Genomic DNA, 19,963 nt, shown 5'->3' on the forward strand with positions numbered 1-19,963 from the left:
CTCTAAGAAAGCCGATTGATTCATCTCAGAAGCCGGATTCATTATCAAGACTGAAGATCTCTCCTCAATTCCTCTTCAAGAGTTTTGGGTTTTCTTTATGTTTTGTATTCTTTATTATTCTACGATGTTTTCTTATTTATTTATGAACTAAATCCCCTATATACCTAAGGGGAATGAAACCTAAGACGAATCTTGTTATTATTTTCTGAATAGTATGATAAATATTTAACTTGTTCTTAATTATGTGTTCTTAAATCTTGTTTTGATATCCCAGGATACTGATTCAAGATAAGCTCTTATTCAGAGGAGGAATAGACCCTGTCTAAGAGTACATTTTTCATAATTAAGCGGAGTTGATTGCACGCCTAGACATAGGGTGACAATATTTTGCTAGATTAGGGTGAAACCTAATAAGGGGATCCATAGATCGAGTTAATGCAACCCTAGAGTGTTAATTAGAGAAAAGTCTCGGTTATTCAATCTAAGGGATTATATGTTATTAGTCTTGAATAGGGATAATAACATAACTTAGAGATCTCTACGAAACAAGTTAAATGAATAAATCGTCCGATTCGGAGCCAGAACAACAAGTACAGTCTAGGTGGATTTTTCCTTAGGTATTTTCTTCATTCAATCGATTTTCCCAAAAGCAATTCCCCAATTCTATTCTCTGTGTGTTCTTAGTTTAGATAATTAGTTAATTAAAACAAAACCTCTTTATTCTTAGGTTAGATAATAAAAAAATAGTCATTACTAGTACTTTTAGTTCCTTTGGGTTCGACAATCCGATTTTGCTAAAACTATACTACTGTTTGATAGGTACACTTGCCTACATCGCGGTAATAGTTAGTTCAAGAACGAGTAATTATATATATTTAAAACCTATCATGAAATCATGCGATCAACAGCCTAGACACACGGGTGTTTCTACTAGCCGTGTGTGGCACACGGGCTAGCATATGGGCATGTAGTTGGCCGTGTGACCTAAGTCAGTAACCCCTTTTAGATTTCACATAGCCTAGCACACGGGCGTCTCCTCGGCCGTGTGTTACAATTCAGTATATATGCCCTATTTTCTCATGACTTGTGACACGGGCGTGTCTTGTGGCCATGTGAGGCACTTGGCCTATTCACACGGAGCAAAGAAAATTTTCTAAGTTTCCTAAAGTTTGCAAATGTTATTGGTTTAGTCACGAACCTTTTCCAAACATGTTTTAAGGCCTCATTGGCCCTCTTAAGGGATGATGTGGTTATGTATGATTGATGTTTATATGGAAATACGTAATATATGTAGAATGTATGCTTTTGTATTGTGTTTGATCGGTAATACCTCGTAGCCCTATTCCGGCGACGGATACAGGTTAGGGGTGTTGCAATGGCTTTAGTGAAGGTTCTTTGGCATCGTCATAGTATTGAGGAAGTTACTTGGGAACCCAAGGAAACCTTGAGAAAAAAAATAACCTAACCTATTTTCTAGTAAGATTTTCATGGACGAAAATTTCTAAGGGGGAGAGTTGTAATAGCCTTTTTTCAGTGACATCGGAATAGTAGTTTTGGAACAACAAATCTGATGTCGTAAAATTTATTTAATATATTTTTAATATCCATAGCATGTTAGAATCATGGTATATAAATTTCGTTAAGAAATTTTACTGTTTGTATGCTTAATTTGTGAAAAAGGACTAAATCGCATAAACTACGAAAGTTATGTTCTATTAGCTAAGAGTGTTAAATAGCTATAGAAATTTAATCTAGAGGTCCTTATTGAGTAATTAGACCAATAAATGAGTTAGTGGATGTACATGGATTTCAATTATGAAATTGTCAATGTTAGGTTGGTATTAGGTGATTTAAAAGATAAAAAAATAAAACAAAAAGAAGACGATAGTGTTCATCTTCTTCTCCACCAAAAATTGCAGCAAAATAGGGATTTTTGAAGCTTAAAAATTCATCTGCTTAGTTCCCTTTCATGTAACCTTGCATGTAACCTTGCATGTAATTAACCCTTTGACTTATTTTTGTTGATTTTTATGTTTTCGGGACCATTGTAGCTTAATCAAGCTAAATGGAGGATTAATTTGCAATATGGTTGCAAGTATAGGGTTTTTACATGAGATATTTTTTATTATTTTTGAATTTTAATGGGAGAATATGAGTCTTTGTTGTTAATTAAACAACTTTTGTTAAAGGATTTTAATGAAATTATCAATTAGGGGTTTTTTGATAACTTCGAAATTTATGTGTTAAATGTATGAATTTGTGAAATGTATGGGCTGTTATAAGCACATATAAGTTTCAGCTACGTTTGGGTGTATTAAAATTTCATGAATTTCATTTTTACGGGCTTAGGGACTAAATTGTAAAGAAGTTAAATGTTTAGGGGCAAAATGATAATTTTTCCATAACATGAAATTGGATTGAATTGATTAGAATAAGTATTAAATTAGCTAAATATGATTATATATATAGATCAACAAAAGCCACGTTCGAAATTAGATCGAGGCAAAGAAAAAGTAAATGATTGATCAATCGACTTACTCCGTATTAACTCGAGGTAAGTTCGTATAAATAATTTCATATTTATATGCTTTGATTGAAATATATTTGCATGAGATTAAATTTAATTGTTATGTATAATTTTCTAGCACGTAACTGATAATGTAAGATGAATACCGAGCCTTGTTTGAACTTTAGAAATTCATAGGATACAAATAACTTGTCATTAGGGTTACTGTTTTGGTTGAGATCCCGCATTTATTGGGGACTCACCATAGTTCGTATGAGCTTACCGATTTGCATCTCGTGAGAGCTTACCGATACTCAGCTTGGAGGAGCTTACCGATTATCGCTCGTAAGAGCATACTTGTACAAGAGTTGATGGATTACAGTTCAATACACCTTCATGTGTATCACTCACGTATCTAATGCTATTCTAAGTAGTTCAACGGGCATGGTCTTATTATGAGATAATACAAGTTCGTCATGAACAAGTATAGGTATTTACATGGAAATGGTTCATATTTAGTATATGACTACATGACATAGATGTTACATGTACAGGGAAATCAACTAATTGATGAATTTATATATGATTCTTGGTTTTTATGTGAAAATATGACTAATGTGAATATGGATTGTATCGTAGGCTTTGGCTAAATCGAATTGTACCTTGCTTTGAACATATTACTTAAATTGAAGTCAATTGCTAAGCCTAATTCTATATTAAATGAACTTACCAAGCTTAATTGCTTACTCTGTTTATTTTTCTTGTTTTTTTTTTGTGTTTTGGAAGCTCGCTCGAATTGAAAGTTGTCGAAGATTGCATCACACTATCAAACATTATTTTGGTACTTTTAACTTTGTATTTTGGGTTAAAAGGCATGTATAGGTCTTTTTGGCTAATGATAGCCTATGTGTTTTGTTAAGTATTTAGCCAATCAATTTGGCTTGAATTTGATACATTTTGACATGTAAATATGTAAATGGCCTTGGTATTCGATGTATGGTTGTCATATGAATGCCTTGACTGCAAAATGGTCTTTTGTGTACCACATGGTTATGATTCTTAAATGACATACATGTTAAGTTTTAGGCACAAAGATTGCATATATGTGTTTGACCATTTAGGTAGATATGGACGACATATTTGGTATGAGTTTATATGGCTAATTGAGATGTCAATTAATACCATACTTATATGTGTTGGTATTACATGTTTTAAACTTGACATTGGCTGATTTTGTATGCCTATTATGCCTTGGTTTTATGCATATTGATGTGTATAGGTAGGCACCACTTTGGGTGAGAAAAATGGCTTGGAGAATAGTCTATTTTTGTCCACAATGGAAGAGACATGGGCGTGTGTCCCCTGATATTTCATTAGAAACCAAGTCAGTAGCTTCCCATGGCCTAGCAGACGGGCGTGTGGCATGGTTATGGGGCATAAGTCAGTATACCCTTTAGTTTTTACACGGCCTAGCACACAGGTGTGTGAGGATATTACGAAGGGAACACGGCCTGGCTCAAGGGCTTGTGGCTTGGCCGTGTGACCCAAGACAGAGAGTTACACGGGGTCAAACACAGGCTGGGACTCGACCATGTGATCCCATTTCGAATGCCCATACGGCCTGGCCACTTAGGCATGTGTCCCCTGCACTTTGAAAATTTTTCATGTTTTTCCAAAAATTTCTTAAGTACCCGGTTTAGTCTGTAACGGCCCAAAATCTCGAACTTTCTTATTGTTTCAGTTTTGATAAAATATGCGTTTGGTATTCCTAATTAAGTCCTAATTATGTGTTAATAGGCCTAGGTTAGTTATAGGGTTCGAACTTAAGGGTGAAGGAAATTATAGTTTAATAACCAAAAGAACCTTGTTGGCTAGTGGGTTGGTTTTTAAATAAATGAAGGAGGACTTGGACATAAAAAGCCATATGTTGGTGTGGCAAGTGACGTCACATGTGAGGCCAAAGGTGGCGTCACATGCATGACAAGGAGGTTTGAGGTTCGAATCCCTCTTTGCTCAAAAGGAGGATTTATTTTTGCTCTATAGATGGTTAATAGTGGCATTGGGCATGAACTCTGTAGGGAGTGATAAGAGGAGAAATTTAAAGAAGGGATTAAGGAGTTATCATGGAGAAAAATTAGGGGATGAGGGATGTGAAGAGTGGTGGAGCTGAATTGAGAAGTTGGGGATAGGTAATTCGGCTATTATATATGTAGGTGCTGAAACTATTTCTCTTCCTTTAGCCGAATTCTTTATTTTGTGTTGCGGAAACACTTTTCAGTCTAAGTGCTCAAAAGCCGAATTCCTTGCTCTTCGCTTGCCTTTCTCTTCTTAATTCTCTTTTGACTCACCTTTGGTTTAGTCGATTCCTTCTTTTCTTCTTCTTTGTGCAGAGTAACCTTTTTCAACATACAATTCTCAAAAGCCAAATACCTTCTGTACCACCACTACTTCCTCTACTTCGCCCGATTCTAGTGTAAGTACTTGCTCTTCCAGTTGGTTTTGCTAGTATCAATTACTCCTGTCCCTTACTATTTCTAAATCGGTTTTGGTAGGAGATTAGTATTGAATCTCAGTCTTTTGGATCTTTGCCGATTTGCTCCTTAGGTGTTGGGACTTTGGTAAGTGTTCTTCACTTTGGTAAGGATTGGCCGAATGGGCCTTAGTAGGGAAGGGTGACTTATGTTGGATACAAATCACCTATTATGTCTTTTTTTAACGATAAAGGTTAATACAGATATGGAAAGTACTCGTGATTAGTGATCAAAGAAAAGCTATTAAGGCTTGGCGTTTCAGGTAAGGATTATGGTAAGATTTCGGCTTCTGGTAAAAGTATTCGATAAGTATATGTGATTAATCATTGAGTGACATCGATTGTAGTTTCGTGGCTAGGGAGATCGCAGCACGCTTTATTACCAGGTGAGTACATACACTACACACACACAGTAGATCGGTAAATCCCGAAATGCCAAAAAGCCGAAATGCCAAAATTTTGGCTACAAAAGACTTGCGAGTGCGCGTACACTCGTAAGGGGAAACTGATAGGTTATCAAAGGCCCCATGAGCAATACCATGGACTTAGGCCATGTATTGGCCAACCGGGCCAGAATGGGCTAAATGGGCCCAATGTGTTGTAGGGCCCATAATAGGCAAAATTTGCAACTTGGTACTAAGTGATGAGAAATTGTATGAAAGCATGACTATGAATGTGATTTGGGCCTTTTGGGCCATACGAATGTGATTTGGGCCTAATGGACCACATGAATGAGATTAGGCCTAGTGGACCATATGCATATATGTAGACTTGTTTGGGCTTTGTAAGGGGTTTTGGGCTTAGTATCTAAAACTACTTAAACGGACATAAAACTTAATTAATTAATTGCGACCGTGGACGAGTTATAAGGTTAAGGTGTGGCAATGGGTGTATGCATGTTTAGGATTGGATCTAGGGAGAGCTTGGTACTTAAGCGGTCTTAATGACTCACCTCTTCTTCTCTGGAATCCTACCTGGTGTATAGTATCCGTTCACTTTAGCCAACGAGGACTTGTTAGCGGGCCAAAGTAAGTAGTAAACCCATAATAAAGAGAAATTACCGAAATGCTCCTAAAGGTGAAAATGACCAAAATACCCTTATGTGTTGAAGGTAAGATTTACGAATGTTAAATGTATATCTGCTGCATTCATATGATATTCTGTTTAGGTGGCATATGGGTTGGGAATTACGGAATGGAGGAAGTATATGAGGATCGCATGGTTGCTTGACAACCGTGGATCTACCGACGGCTATTAAGCCCAATATGTGATTAGCAGCTTGCTGCAATGAAGGTAGTACCGCAACCGAGCTACCATTGATGTGTAGCGGATGGGTGGGTCAATATTTATATCCCCACATGATGTGTACCGAGGGACGGAGTTGGTGTATAGTGGTTGGAATGTTGGGGTGGGTTGCACAGCATTGCATGTATGACATTATGGTGATTGATGTTTGCTTAAGACTCTTTGAGGGTTGTACACACTGAGTTTTTGAAAACTCACCCCCTCTTTATTTTTCTCAGGTGATGCTCAGTAGGAGGATCGACGGTTGGAGGGACTCCGTGGTGGCCAGCTAGCAAGACGACTTGGACTTGATTTTTGTTTTGAAAAAACATATAGTTTCTAGTTTATTAAGTTATTTCAGACTGGATTGTAATAAGGCCCTCCCTTTGGTTATTGTTCAAATTAGTATTATTTATTTTCATGCATTATATTTGTGAGAAGTTGAACATGGGCTTCCTAAACCATAGTTTTTGAAATACTATGTTTCCGCAACTAAATTTTTAAATGACAAGTTTCCATAAACCATATGTTTTGAATAAAACTTCCGCAACTGAAAAGAGACTTTACAAAGTAATTAAGGTTTTTCATTCCAAGGAAGGGTTTTCAATGAAAACAAGGTTTTCGATAAAACACTTTAATGTGACACGCTGGATCTGACAATAACGTCCCAGCCAGGTTGGGGTGTTACATAGTCCCAAACCACTTTTAATATTTTTTAGGGCCTCGAGAGCTCGTATTAGTGACGATATGACTAAAATTGAGTGATGTTTGGTTTGCATGAGAAGGGTATCTGTTGAATAAGTGATTATTTAAATAAGTCTGGTAATGCTCCGTAACCCTATTCTGATGTCAGATACGAGTTTGGGGTGTTACAATATGTGAAAGCGTTGGAGCAGATTGGGATAAACATATTGGACACCATTGCCAAACATGGATATTAGACTTTATGCAATGTCCAAGTCATTCCATACACAAGATGAACAAGTATGATGACAAAGGATACCCGTGCCTAACTACTCTTGCAGTATGAAATTTCTGCGATGGAGCTCCATTCCATAAAATCTACAAAGAAGAACTTGTAATTATCGACATAATAACATTTATAAGAAATACAGGGATAGTTGTAGTATAGAGTGAAGCTTCAATAAAGTCTGACCTAGCTCGATCGTAAGCTTTTTCCAAGTCCATTTTGATGGTTATCCATTTCTTGTTCTTTTGTTTTCTTCTCACGAGGTGAATTACTTCCTGGGTCACAATGATGTTGTTAGTAATATTTCTACCTACAATGAACCCTGTCTGCTCAGGAGTGATGATCTTATAGAATACCACTTTGAACCGATTGGCGATGACCTTCATTACCAGTTTATAGAGAATCGAACATAAGCTTATTGATCTAAATTGCACAAAGCTTTCCAGATTGGCAAACTTCGGTTTAAGGACAATGAGCAAATTATTGAACTCTGGGTCAACAGTGTGTCCAGTGAAGACCTTCCGAACTAAATCACAAACTACACCCCCAACCAAGTCCCACTGAGTTTGGAAGAACAGTGCATAGAAACCATCACTTCCAGGTGCTTTTAAATGTGTCATGTTGAATAGTGCTGCATTAATTTCTTCCCTTGAAACGTCTCTCCCTTAGAACATGATGATGTGATCCGGCTCGGGTGATAGAGTCGAATTCATGATGTGCCTGATCGTTTTTGAGAAGAGTCATTCGCAAGAGGGCCTTGATTGGAGATACAGGCTTAATAGGCTTGTTAGAAGTAAATGGGGTTAAAAAAGGGGGTAAGTGTATGGTGATAGGTTCGGCTATGGGAAGTAAAGATGGGTGTTGAGTAGTTGGTTTGGTTTTGGAAATAACAAGAAAGAAATAACAAAAGGTGGAGATGGAATATTGAACTCAAAGTTAGGAGCGATTCAACACTAAAAAGTGTCACCCTGGTTCCTATATTGTTAAGGTGAAATATGAAGTCATAGGATAGGTGAATGCCACACCAGAGATAGTGATAAGTTCAAACAAGCTCGGTAGACGCCACTAGCACAACTAGATAAGTCTTCGAAACTTGAATGAGATATGAGAGGAAGCAACCTCACAGAAACAGAGTTTCATTAAAACAAATTGTCAAAAAGTCCTTTTACAAAGAAATAAACAAACTATTTATAGCCTAGCATGTGATAGCCAAATGGAAAAAATAACTAGCTTAAAGGCTAAGCAATTCAGCTAAGAATGCACTAGAAAATTCTAGAACAAATCATTAATAAGGTCAAGTCCACATTCGGCTGAATATAACTCCAATTGCTAGCTTCATGATTAAAGAAAAACCATTTGAAGGATGATGAATAAATGGCAGCTTATTGGCTTGTCTAAATTTGGCCATGGAATGAATAGAGCATTCAAGAAGTGTCTCTTGGCCGAATAGACACCTAGGGGAGTCAATTGGTCAGCAAACAATTCATGTATCAAGATATTGATGCATTCTCCCATTCGTTGTAACTTGCTGTCCATGCATCTTCATTAAACTTCATCCATGAATGTAACATGAGAATTAATTAGGTAGCTACTCCTTAGCCGAATAGGCATTTTGGGAAGCCAACCATCAGCTTGAAATGCATGTAGCAAATCGTTCATGAACCCTCCTTAGCCTTGAACCTGGTCGTGCATGAATCTTCCCATTCATTGAATAAAACCGTGCATGCACCTAGCCTTAATTGCACTTCCATATTCGACCAAACCTACAAGGGAAATGAACACAATTAATTAAAATATATATTCATTTAGACATAATTAAACAGCAACTAAACAACTTAAATAACAACTAACCAATTTGGACACATTAAATTAAAACTAACTATCATATTAAATTCGACTAGCTCAAATAAACATAAAACTATCAATGAACTGATTTGAGCTAGGGAATTCGGCTTGAGCTGTAGCAAATTGAGTTAAAATAAAGTTAAAACGTAGTTTATTGAAATGGAAAAATAAATGAGCTAGAAAGAAGCTAAATTGAGCTCAAACGAGCTAAAACAAGCTCAAGTGAGCTAATTGGAGCTGAGTTGAGCTCGGGTAGCTGGAGAGGAGCTAAATTGGGTTTGCACAAGGATGCAATGAGTCTTTAAGGAGTTGTCCGCAACTTCTTCAATGAAAAAGGGCTTTGTTTCGTCAACAAAGCTGTTAAAGCTTCTTGGAGTCGCCTAGTGCGCGCTCAAGTCATGGGGCCTTTTGGAAGCTCTAATGGATCTTGGTTCATAGTTGTGGAACCCCCGGGCGTGCTTAAATCACATGATGTCACTATGATCTAGCCTTAGAAAGGGGTTGGTTGATAACACTAGCATCTGACTTGGTTTTCCCTTATACAATCTCTGAAAAAACTTAACAGCCTCACCCTAAATATCATCTTCATCATATAACCATTCTCTTTTTTTCATTTTTTAGACACGTGATCCATTTATGCTTCCTTCTTTGTAGCATGCGGGCATGAAAGAACTTGGTATTACAATCTGCTAAATGAAGCCAATTGCATTTGGCTTTTTGTTTCCACAACAACTTTTCATGATGTAGGACATTACCAATCTCCTCTCGAATCTAAAATAGAGCTTTCTAAATCCTAGCAAGTTTTTATATCAACTGTCTTTTGTGAAAATCTAAATGTCCATATACTGCCTTATTCCAATTTTTTATGGACATGGTAAACCGAGAGATAGACTTAGCCATATTTCTGTTAAAGTTTCAATTATCTCTAATAAAATTAGTAAAATTGATTGCTCCACCCAACCAGCCAAAAACTTGAACGGAAGCCCCCTAGGCAAAGAACATTCGACTAAGAGAGAGTAAAAGAGGTATATGATTAGATTTTAATCTAAGAAGGTGCGTGATCAAAATGTGAGGGAAAGCATTACCCCAAGTAAAATTCCCTATAGCTTTATCCAAACACTCAAAAATGCCCCCTATGCCATGTAAAATTAAGACCCTTAAAGCCCAAATCATGTAACACAGCCTCTTCAAGAAAATTACTAAAAAGCGAACACCTCATCGCTTCTTGTCGTCTTCCTCTCTTTTCATTGAGAGACAGTGTGACATTAAAATCACTGATCGCAAGTCGTAGAATAGAATTTTCGGAATGACCAATTTGAGATTTCCCTACAGACTCTTCCTTTTTTCGTCTATGATATAGGTATTAGCTTAGGATCGAAAAGCTTTCAAATTGCGGGTTTGACTTAAGGCGCTAGACCGACTTGAATGGAAAATTGTAGCCTTAATACCAAATGGATCTTCAGATTCTTGAACCTAGAAAACAAGAACTTGAAGTTATTGGATTCAAGAAAGTAAATAAATAAAATAAATAACGAGTAAAACTAAAGAAGAGATGAAAAAGATGATGGGTGGATAAAGTTGAAGATGAAATATGGAGTATGAATGATTGAATAGACGCCCTAAGAAGCCTTTGGAACAAGAGATCCAACAACTCCCTTTAATTGGTTCTAATCTTCCCTCCAAGAAAGAGCTCTTGGCAAGTCAAAGCTTGAAGACGATCCCCAAAAATCTAAGAAGACTGTGTTGAACAACTTCTAAAACAAACAAGAAACAAATCTTGGAAAAGGAAACTCAAAGACTATTTCTTTTTTATTAATCAAAACCTCACAATGCATCCTAAATATGGTGGATAATGCTCCTTTTTTATACTACAAGGAGGTTGGATAAAAGAGAAACAAATCCTTAAAATGGTGGAAGACAAATGCCCACAATTTAGCCAAACATATCCCTAAAATTGTGGAAGATAACTTGACTTGATTAAGCTTATTAACTGGGCCATTAACAGATTGGGCCAAACTAAAACTGAAAAATAAATTAAGTCCTAAAGGGATCCTAATAGACTCTAGTTTAAACTTCAAAATGGGCTTATGGACGTCTCCATCAACTAATTTTAGATGTTGGATCTGTTCATTGCAAGATTAGTCTCGTTTAAGCTCATCAGTGTGATCCATTTCGTTCCAACTCCAAAATGTGGTTTCTTAGAACAATATTCAGAATCTTATGTTCTTTAAACTCTTGGATCTTCATACATGTTGGAATTGGGCCAAGAAAGTGAATCTTAATCTCCTTTTTCCTTTGAATAAGCTTGTAAGGTCTTTGTTACAAACTCTTGGACTACTACATTCAATCTGGACTTGATTTGCTTACCTTTCAATCTTGTAATAGGACCTTGAGGTAGAGTTAGCCCATTATGTTCATGCTCCATTGATTGGGCCCTGATGCTTGCATCAGTCTATCTAGACTCCCACACACAAAAGCAATTAAAATGGGTTGTGAATTATTACCTTCAAGGACCCGTAACACAATAAATTGTAGATGATTAACATTATCTCTACTTGGACCGAATCCTTCCAACCAACCTAAATACCACCAGAGAAACCAATCGCCTCCACTCAATGGGAATATTGAAATCCTAGCTTCACAATGATTCTATTTGCCTCATCACAACTGACTCTTGTCTGAAGTAGACTCATAATATCCGGTTATGCTTCTTATTATACTCTCAAAAAATTTGTGGGAATTTAGCATTCGCACAACTTTGAAAGTTCCAAGAAAAATATGTTAAATTCATAAAGAAATGATGAGAGGGAAAATCAAACCTTACTATTTGAGGCTCATGGATTTATCCATAGGTTCTCTATCTATGTTCCTAGGCACTTGTTGAACTTTCGTGTTTAATTGGGTGCTAATTAGCTCGACTATCGAATTCATCGATTCCGTTAAAGGAACCTTAGAATTACCGGTAACTTTAATCATTCCCCACGATCTCTAATTGTCCAGTTAAGTATCTTTCCACTACATATTTGGCCACTTCTGATATCAAAATGCCCCTTAAAGGTGATAGATGTATCACAGTCTCGGTTATGAATTTCACCATTACCTAAACTCCCCCCATTTAGGTCATTATTGTTATTTTTAAAAATGACTGTTGAGTGTTTTCCAATATTCAGAACTGCATCATTTAATTTAACCATGATTTCTTCCATACCTTAAAAAATGGGATTAAGACAAGAAATAGTCATTGAGAAAGAATTAAAAAAAATTATTGGAAGCATTAAAAATTCTAAAACCTATTGGGGGTTTGTTTGTAATGGAATTTGCATTATTAATAGAACTCCTTAGATTGTCGCTTTGAAGGAAGGCCATTGGATGCTAAAAATCCTTTTTGTCTCTTGACCCAAACAGCTTATTGCCTGCAAAATCTGCCTTGTAATTTCTCAAAATGGGTTTTGCATTGGATATGTGTGTCTCAGCAGGCCTGCTACTTAAAAGGGAAGGCCCAATGCACTCAATAGGGTTTTCCTGCAAAATAATCCCCTCCTTTGAGCCAACCCTTTTTCCTTAACCCTTGTCGCTTTTCCAGATTCTTCTTTACTTATCTCACCTTCCAACCCTACATTACTCACCTCACCCCCTAGCCATCTGATATTTGCAGATTAGACAGTGCATCAGATTTGGATCCCGATCCCTCTTTCCCTCCAAAATCAACTTTCTTATTACTATTAACCCTTGAGTATTGCCTAATTTTCCTCTCAACCACCATCCATGGCCCATAGATTGATATGTCCCCTCCGCTTATTACCACATTCAAAGCAAATTTCGTTCGATCCTTTTCCACTGTCAATCTCTATTCCAGTAACGAATAGACTTCTTTGGTGTGCCCATACTTTACACAATTGAAACAAATCGTAGGTAGTGATTCATATTGAACCTTTTGAAGAGCTCCATTAACCAAGACTTATGATACCAGGGGCTTGTCAAGATTCATGTAAACGACTATTCATGCAAATCGGCTTCTAGTCCTATTGTATGTGTTGAAGAGCTATTGTATGTGTTGAAGTCCAATTTGGTTACCTGGCCTATAGCCCCTGTAACACCCCTTAACCCCATACTGTCGCCGGAGCAGGGTTACGAGGCATTATTGAACATATCGGATAATTTACGATTAATTCACAAATAAATAACATACATATTATAATTTAATGATTTAGTCCATTTCAAGGACCTTCGAGGCCCAGAATATGTATTAGAAGTTGAATGGGACTTGTTCGAGTACTCCAAAAAATTTTCGTAAATATTTTTTTTAAACTCAATATAATCCCCTTAGAAACATCTAAACTTCCCTGAAATTTTCAAACAGCAACCAAAAACAATTTATACTCAAATACACTTATATCATAACCAATTCATTAACATAGTAATTTAATAATTAAACATTCATAATATCATTCAAATTGACTAATAACTTCATTTATTTTCCATTCAAACTTAATGCCAAATTTTATAGTATACTCTTTACCATTTCACTTAGACTAAGTTTAAAACATTACAAACCATCCATACTTTATAACCAAAATCATTTGACCTATGTATATAACCTAGGTACATGTCACATTTACCAAAAGGAAAAGAAAATACATCACCAAAGTTGTGCTGAAGTTGGGATTGATCTGGATGCTAAATCGGAACCTTTGACTTCTACTGACCTGCGCACGAAAACAATCGTACGCTGAGTATATCATACTCAGTGGTATTACCAAAATTCAAACTATATAACTCTAATGAATTAAAAATATTAATCATATAACATTAAACATGTAAAATTTATAACTCATAAGAACTAATTTACATTCAATTTCATATTTCATATATAATAATTCATCAACAATATCATATCTTAAAAACTTGAACTTGATCAATTCATGAACCTTAGGTTCATGTTTCCAAATCTCACATACAATTTCAATTCACAATTCGACTAACAATTTCTTTGTCATACTTTTAGTCATACAATCAATCAAATTTATTCAATTAACTCATTTCGAATATTCACCCTATTAACAAACCCGGACTTTGACAGATATACGGATTTCAATCAAACACACCAGTACAGCACAGTATGCCTAAAACAGTACTCAGTACCTGATTAATATATTAGAAACAGTATACGACACATAAAGTGCCTGAAACGACACACGTGGTGCCTAATACGACACATATAGTGCCTGATCGGCAAAGCCGATAAATTCTCATACTTTTCCAATCCTATGGCATGCCAACTATATCCGACTCAGCCGCACTAGTTAATAGGGTATTCAAATCATTTCTCAATTTCAATTTCACTTTCAATGTACAATTCAATTCGATACAATTTTTCACTTTCCAACAATATACTATCAAATATTCATACATAATAATACTTCATCTCAATTTCATTCAATTCAATATTGATACTTACTTTACTTACCATACACATAAATTTAAATATAACATTTAATAAATAATAGTTTGAATTATAGTAAAAAAAACCGTGAATTTTCTCGAGTTTACTCCTCGTCACCTTTTCTTTTCCTTTCTTCGTAGATGCCTCGGGTGCGATGTTAGCTACAAAAAAATTAAGATAATTTCATAATCATCAATACACTACTAATTTATATCTAATAAATTTAATTTCTATTCAATTTTCTACTTTAATTTCAATTTAGTCTTAACTAAATTCACTTACTTTTCTATCTCAATTCATACTTTATTTCTACTCAATCTTCAACCAAACTTAGACATAACTATCTAAATTTCATCATAAAACCCTAATTTCAAAATTCTTTCAGTTTAGTCCCTACTATGTAAAACTAATAGCTTAATTTGTTCAACCTGAATTATGTTCAAAAACCTAAGAACTTCCAAAACTTTAGCTTAATTTCAACAAAATTTTGTTCTAAAGCTTCTAAAACATCAAAATTAAAAGAAAATGACTTAATTTACTTACCTATTTAAGTTCCAAGCTTTAAAATCCCTATTTCCCCCTTTTCTTTTCTTTTCTTTTCTTTTCTTTTCTTCTTTCCCTTCTCTGTTTTCGAATGATTCTGTTCCTTTTATGCTTTGTTTTGTTTCATTTTATTTTACTTTAGTTTATTATTTTATTATATTAACTTAATAAATATTATTATTTCTTAAATAATAAGTAAATAAATATGTATATTACAATTGTATGTATACGATTTATTACACTTGTATTTTATTATCACCTTACATTTGTCAACTTACTAATTTATTCATTAAAATAATAATATAATATCAATTAATTAAATAATAATAATAAATATAATAAATATCTATTTAATACACAAATACATATATTACAAATGTTCACATATACATTGTTACTTTTGTATATTATCATCACCATCCACTTGTCAAAATTTTAATTTATTTATCCTATAAAAATCTTATAATATAATTATTTTAAATTAACTTATCATAATTTATATCTAAAATATTAATTATATAATTAAAATCTAAAATAAAAATCTTAGATTTTTATTGCATATTTGCCGCTCATTTCTTATTAATGGCTTAATTCCATTTTAATCCTTTTTATTTTCTATTGATCTATAATTCAACTTTTACCCCTTATTCAACTTAGTCATTTTTACTAATTACTCTTAATTAAACTAAATTCACTTAATTAAAACTTAATTAAACACATTACTAGACTCATAAATATTTCTAATAATATTTACTAATTCGGTTTACTAAGACGGAGACCCGATATTATACTTTTCTGATGCTCGTGAATTTGGATCATTACATAAATCCTCTTTTTATATAAAAAACCTGAGAGTCTTTGGTCCAACGTTGGACAGTCAAGTATTCAAGCCATCACCATGCTTGGATATGGTTGTAACGGATTAAACTCTTTGGTCCAACGTTGGATAGTCAAGTATTGCCCATAGATTATTCAAGGGCCTTGCGATATAACTTTCTCAAAATCATTCGTGCACTGAAACTTTGCCAAGTAATATCTGTTTTTTTTATCCATAAGATGAAAGGGTTTAGAAGGTCTCCAAAAGCTACTAATCCGATTGCTTAAAGCCCCATAGTCGATGTTCCTACCTAGCAGTTTCAGAACCACCATAGTTTCCATTTCCTTAAAAAGGATTCGTTGAATGCTATCAGAAAAATCTATCGCAGGAATCCCATTGACAGTAGATCTGTCAATATCTCCTTCCAGGAATTCAAGATGATCATCATCCCCCATGCCAGAATTTGTCATCGCCGTTTTAGCAATATTACCAGTTCCAATCCCCATTAGTGTCCTTCCATGATAGATTTGGGGTCGGCCTTGGGTCAACCATCATTTTTGTGTCTGCCTTACCGTTGGTCTCTTCCTTCTTAGTATTTCTATCCACATCTTCTCAAGAACCTTCACCATCATCTATTTCCATATGGGATCACCACCGGGTTCCAGAGAAATTTCCATTTTGTTCCAAATAAAAAATCTTGAAAAATAATTTAATTAATGAGGGCAGAAGATAATCTGTATTCTAAAATCCAATTGCTGCTTCTTTTAGGCCATAATCTGTAGCGTTTGTTTTTCAAAGTTTTGATCGTTAGAAAAGTGGTTTTATTGTTGAATTATTTAGCTTAAGCCTGCTTCTTTCAATGTTAAATTTGTTTGTCCGATGCAATTACGGAAACTAAATCTTTGCTGGGATGGTGCCTTGCTCCTTTGCATAAGATCCCACATCAGGGAGCGAGCGTAAGAAGAGGCGAGAAGCAGGCCTTAAATAGTGCGATGCTTGACATAAAACAGCATACCTTTCTCGGCCTTTTGGCTAAGATCAAGTGTAGTATCTGTTCTTATCAGTTTAATATCTGATACGTGGGCCATTGGCTCACATGGTATTAAATGTATTTTTGAAGGGGGAGAGTCCATCACAGTAGCTTGCTATTGGGGCTTTCGAGCGTCGCCCAGGCGTTGCACTATAGTTTGGGCACGGCGCACTCCACCTAATTCCAGTACCAGAATTTTCAATTATCACTTCTAGGTGCAAAGTTAATGGCTCTTGTTTTAAGTTCCAGGTGTAGCTTTCTAGTTTCACAAATTGTTCTTCAATGGTTAGTTGATTGTTGTGTTTTCTTAGGGAATAAAATAAAGAAAAACCAGAATCAATCGAAAATCTAAATTCAACACGTAGCGCATAATATTCAATATACAAATCTTGATAGATTTAGTAAATAAATTGGATGCTTTTTATTTATTAATTACAGGCTTCACGCATTTCAGCTCAAGCTTCCCGGTAATCAGAGTAAATTATTGATTCTTTATTAGCAATCTGAAGTTCATATGAACCACCAATTCAAAATTATAAACTAGAAGAGAAAAATGACCAATAGCGTACGTGATATTTACTTTCATCTTCCTCAAGACAGATGGCACAGTTCGTCTCAGCTGATCCAATTCTTCTTTGAATTTCCACTTTGCATGGGAGACACGAGTTCATTGTTCTAACATTACTACTTTGAAAGGCATTTTAAGAGACCACAATTTTGACCCTAAATTCCCCATTGTGTGTGTTTCTCCATATATTACGTCCACTGTTGTTGTAGAGTTTGGGATCCTACCCCACCATCCACAAGGTAACTTCCCATTCTAATGAATATCACCAATAAAAACAAGCCTTGTCATATTTTAACATTCATAATTAAAAAGCCTAACATATAAATATATTTTCGCATGAAATAAAAAATTTTAATTATAGAATAAGAATATTTGAATGAAATTTGTTTTTATTTTTTGGTATAAGTACATGTGTCCTTGTCCGTTTTATAGTTTAAGAATAATCTTGTTCGGGTGAGGTAATATTTAGGTAAAATACTCCCAACAATGATGACATCAAAATTCAAACTTGATTTAAATACCTAGAAAAAATGTCCATTCCTACCTTTTTCTAACTAGTTATTTGCTTTGAATAAAGTTTATTCAAATATTTGTTTTGTAGAAAGTTTAAGCATTGTTATAAAAAATTGTAAGCTTTTATCAAATAGTAAACACAATATTTAATAATTACCTTCATATGTATTTCCTTTTACATCTCATAAAGCAAATAAATTGTCTTTCTTTTCTCATATTGTAACACCCATTACCCGTATTCGTCGCCAGAATAGGGTACGAGGCATTACCGGAATTTACCGAATTAATTTTCCGTTATTACGAGTTAAACACTAATCATTTACTAAAACATGTCATGACGTCCTTTAGATGGGCCTCCAAAGCCCAGAACATACTTCGGGACCAAATCAGAATTAAATCGAAACCATAGGGAATTTTTCACAAAATCTCAGTTTTTTTTTTAAAATAAGCTTAATATAACCTCTTTATAAATATCTAACCTTCCCTGCAATTTTAAGACCAAGACCAATTCAAACCAACCAATTCATTTCAACCAATTTCATACTAAATCATACTTCTATTATAATTATACCATTTAGCATATTCATTACTCTTTACTTTAATACATATTCATTAAACAAGTCTTAGCATTTACTTAATCATCAAACTATATACATGCCATATAAATCAACAAAGAAATTTACAAAGAAAAACTACCGGAGATAATCTGGATAGTGTGATCCTCAGTGTTGATCCGATCCTCCGTATATTTTCGCATCAATATACAAGAGACATTGAATACACTCAAGTAAACTTATAGGAGCTTAGTAAGTTCATAGACATAAAACATAAATCTTACCAAATATTTATACACGTATACAATATACACAATTATTAAGTTCACTTGTCAACCACAATCATTAGTGAGTTCCCTTGTATAAACTCACTACCACTTATCCATTTCCTTTAATTCTTTTGGGCCCATTTGTCACATACCATTCTTAATCAAATTAGGGAACAGTTACAGAAAATTGAGTACTTCACTTCCACTTTGCCATAGTATAACTATGGTCTTGCGTATGGTCACTTATCACTTTTTGAAGTCATAATCTTGCCACGGTCTTACAAGGATCACATTTATCACTTGCCACTTGTCACTGATCAGATAAGTGTAGCTGGGGCTACCACTTATCACTTGTCACTGATCAGAAGTACTCAAATCTGACGTTCCGCTCAATTTGATCATTTATTCGGTTTTCGGGTAATTATTTTATTCTCTATTCATCAATAAATATATCTCATCATACATTATATAATTCATAACATTAACATTTAATCATTAAATTTCAACCACATAAACTTACCTGAGTCGATTTGCAAAATTTGTGAAAGTTCAGGGACTAATTAGCTACTTTTTTTTTCCTCGACTTGCTTCGGGTTCTCGATCTATCATTGTAAAATCATTCACTTATCAATATTGACTTCATCTTCACTCTATTTCACATTCTTGATGTTTATAACCCGCTTATAAGTAACATTATCTATAATTTCACTATTTACTTATGTATATTCCAATGCTGTCCATCCGTATCATAGTCACTAAATTATTTTTATCTTTAGCTACAGAACTCAAAATTATAATCCACTAATTTTTCCTGAAATTAGACTCACATATTTTCTTATGATAAAATTTTCAGAATTTGTGGTTTAGCCAATAAGTACAGTTTATTCTTTAAAGTCACCCCTGTTCTACTATCTAACAGTTCAGACCCTTCCTCATTAAAAATTAATTATCTCCTTTTACAGAATTCGGATGATGTTTCCGTTTCTTTTTCTTGAAAATAGACTCATTGAGGATTTTAAAAATATAAATTTAAGCCCCTAATTATTTTTATCCAATTTTTTATGATTTTCCAAAATCAGAACAGGGGAACT

The 19,963-nt window shown here is 34.7% G+C and overlaps 1 protein-coding gene and 1 non-coding gene across 2 annotated transcripts in view; one reads left to right on the forward strand and one right to left on the reverse strand.

Moving 5' to 3' along the window:
* The window catches only part of LOC107933202 (major allergen Pru ar 1), a 43,215-nt gene that overhangs the window by 20,942 nt on the left and 2,310 nt on the right, over positions 1-19,963 (reverse strand). The window lies entirely within an intron of this gene.
* On the forward strand, positions 16,950-17,145 carry LOC121216402 (U2 spliceosomal RNA). Its single transcript, XR_005912593.1, has one exon. It is a non-coding gene; the product is annotated as a U2 spliceosomal RNA (small nuclear RNA).

This window comes from Gossypium hirsutum, chromosome A02 (genome assembly GCF_007990345.1).
Source record: "Gossypium hirsutum isolate 1008001.06 chromosome A02, Gossypium_hirsutum_v2.1, whole genome shotgun sequence".
NCBI classification, from domain to species: Eukaryota; Viridiplantae; Streptophyta; class Magnoliopsida; order Malvales; family Malvaceae; genus Gossypium; species Gossypium hirsutum.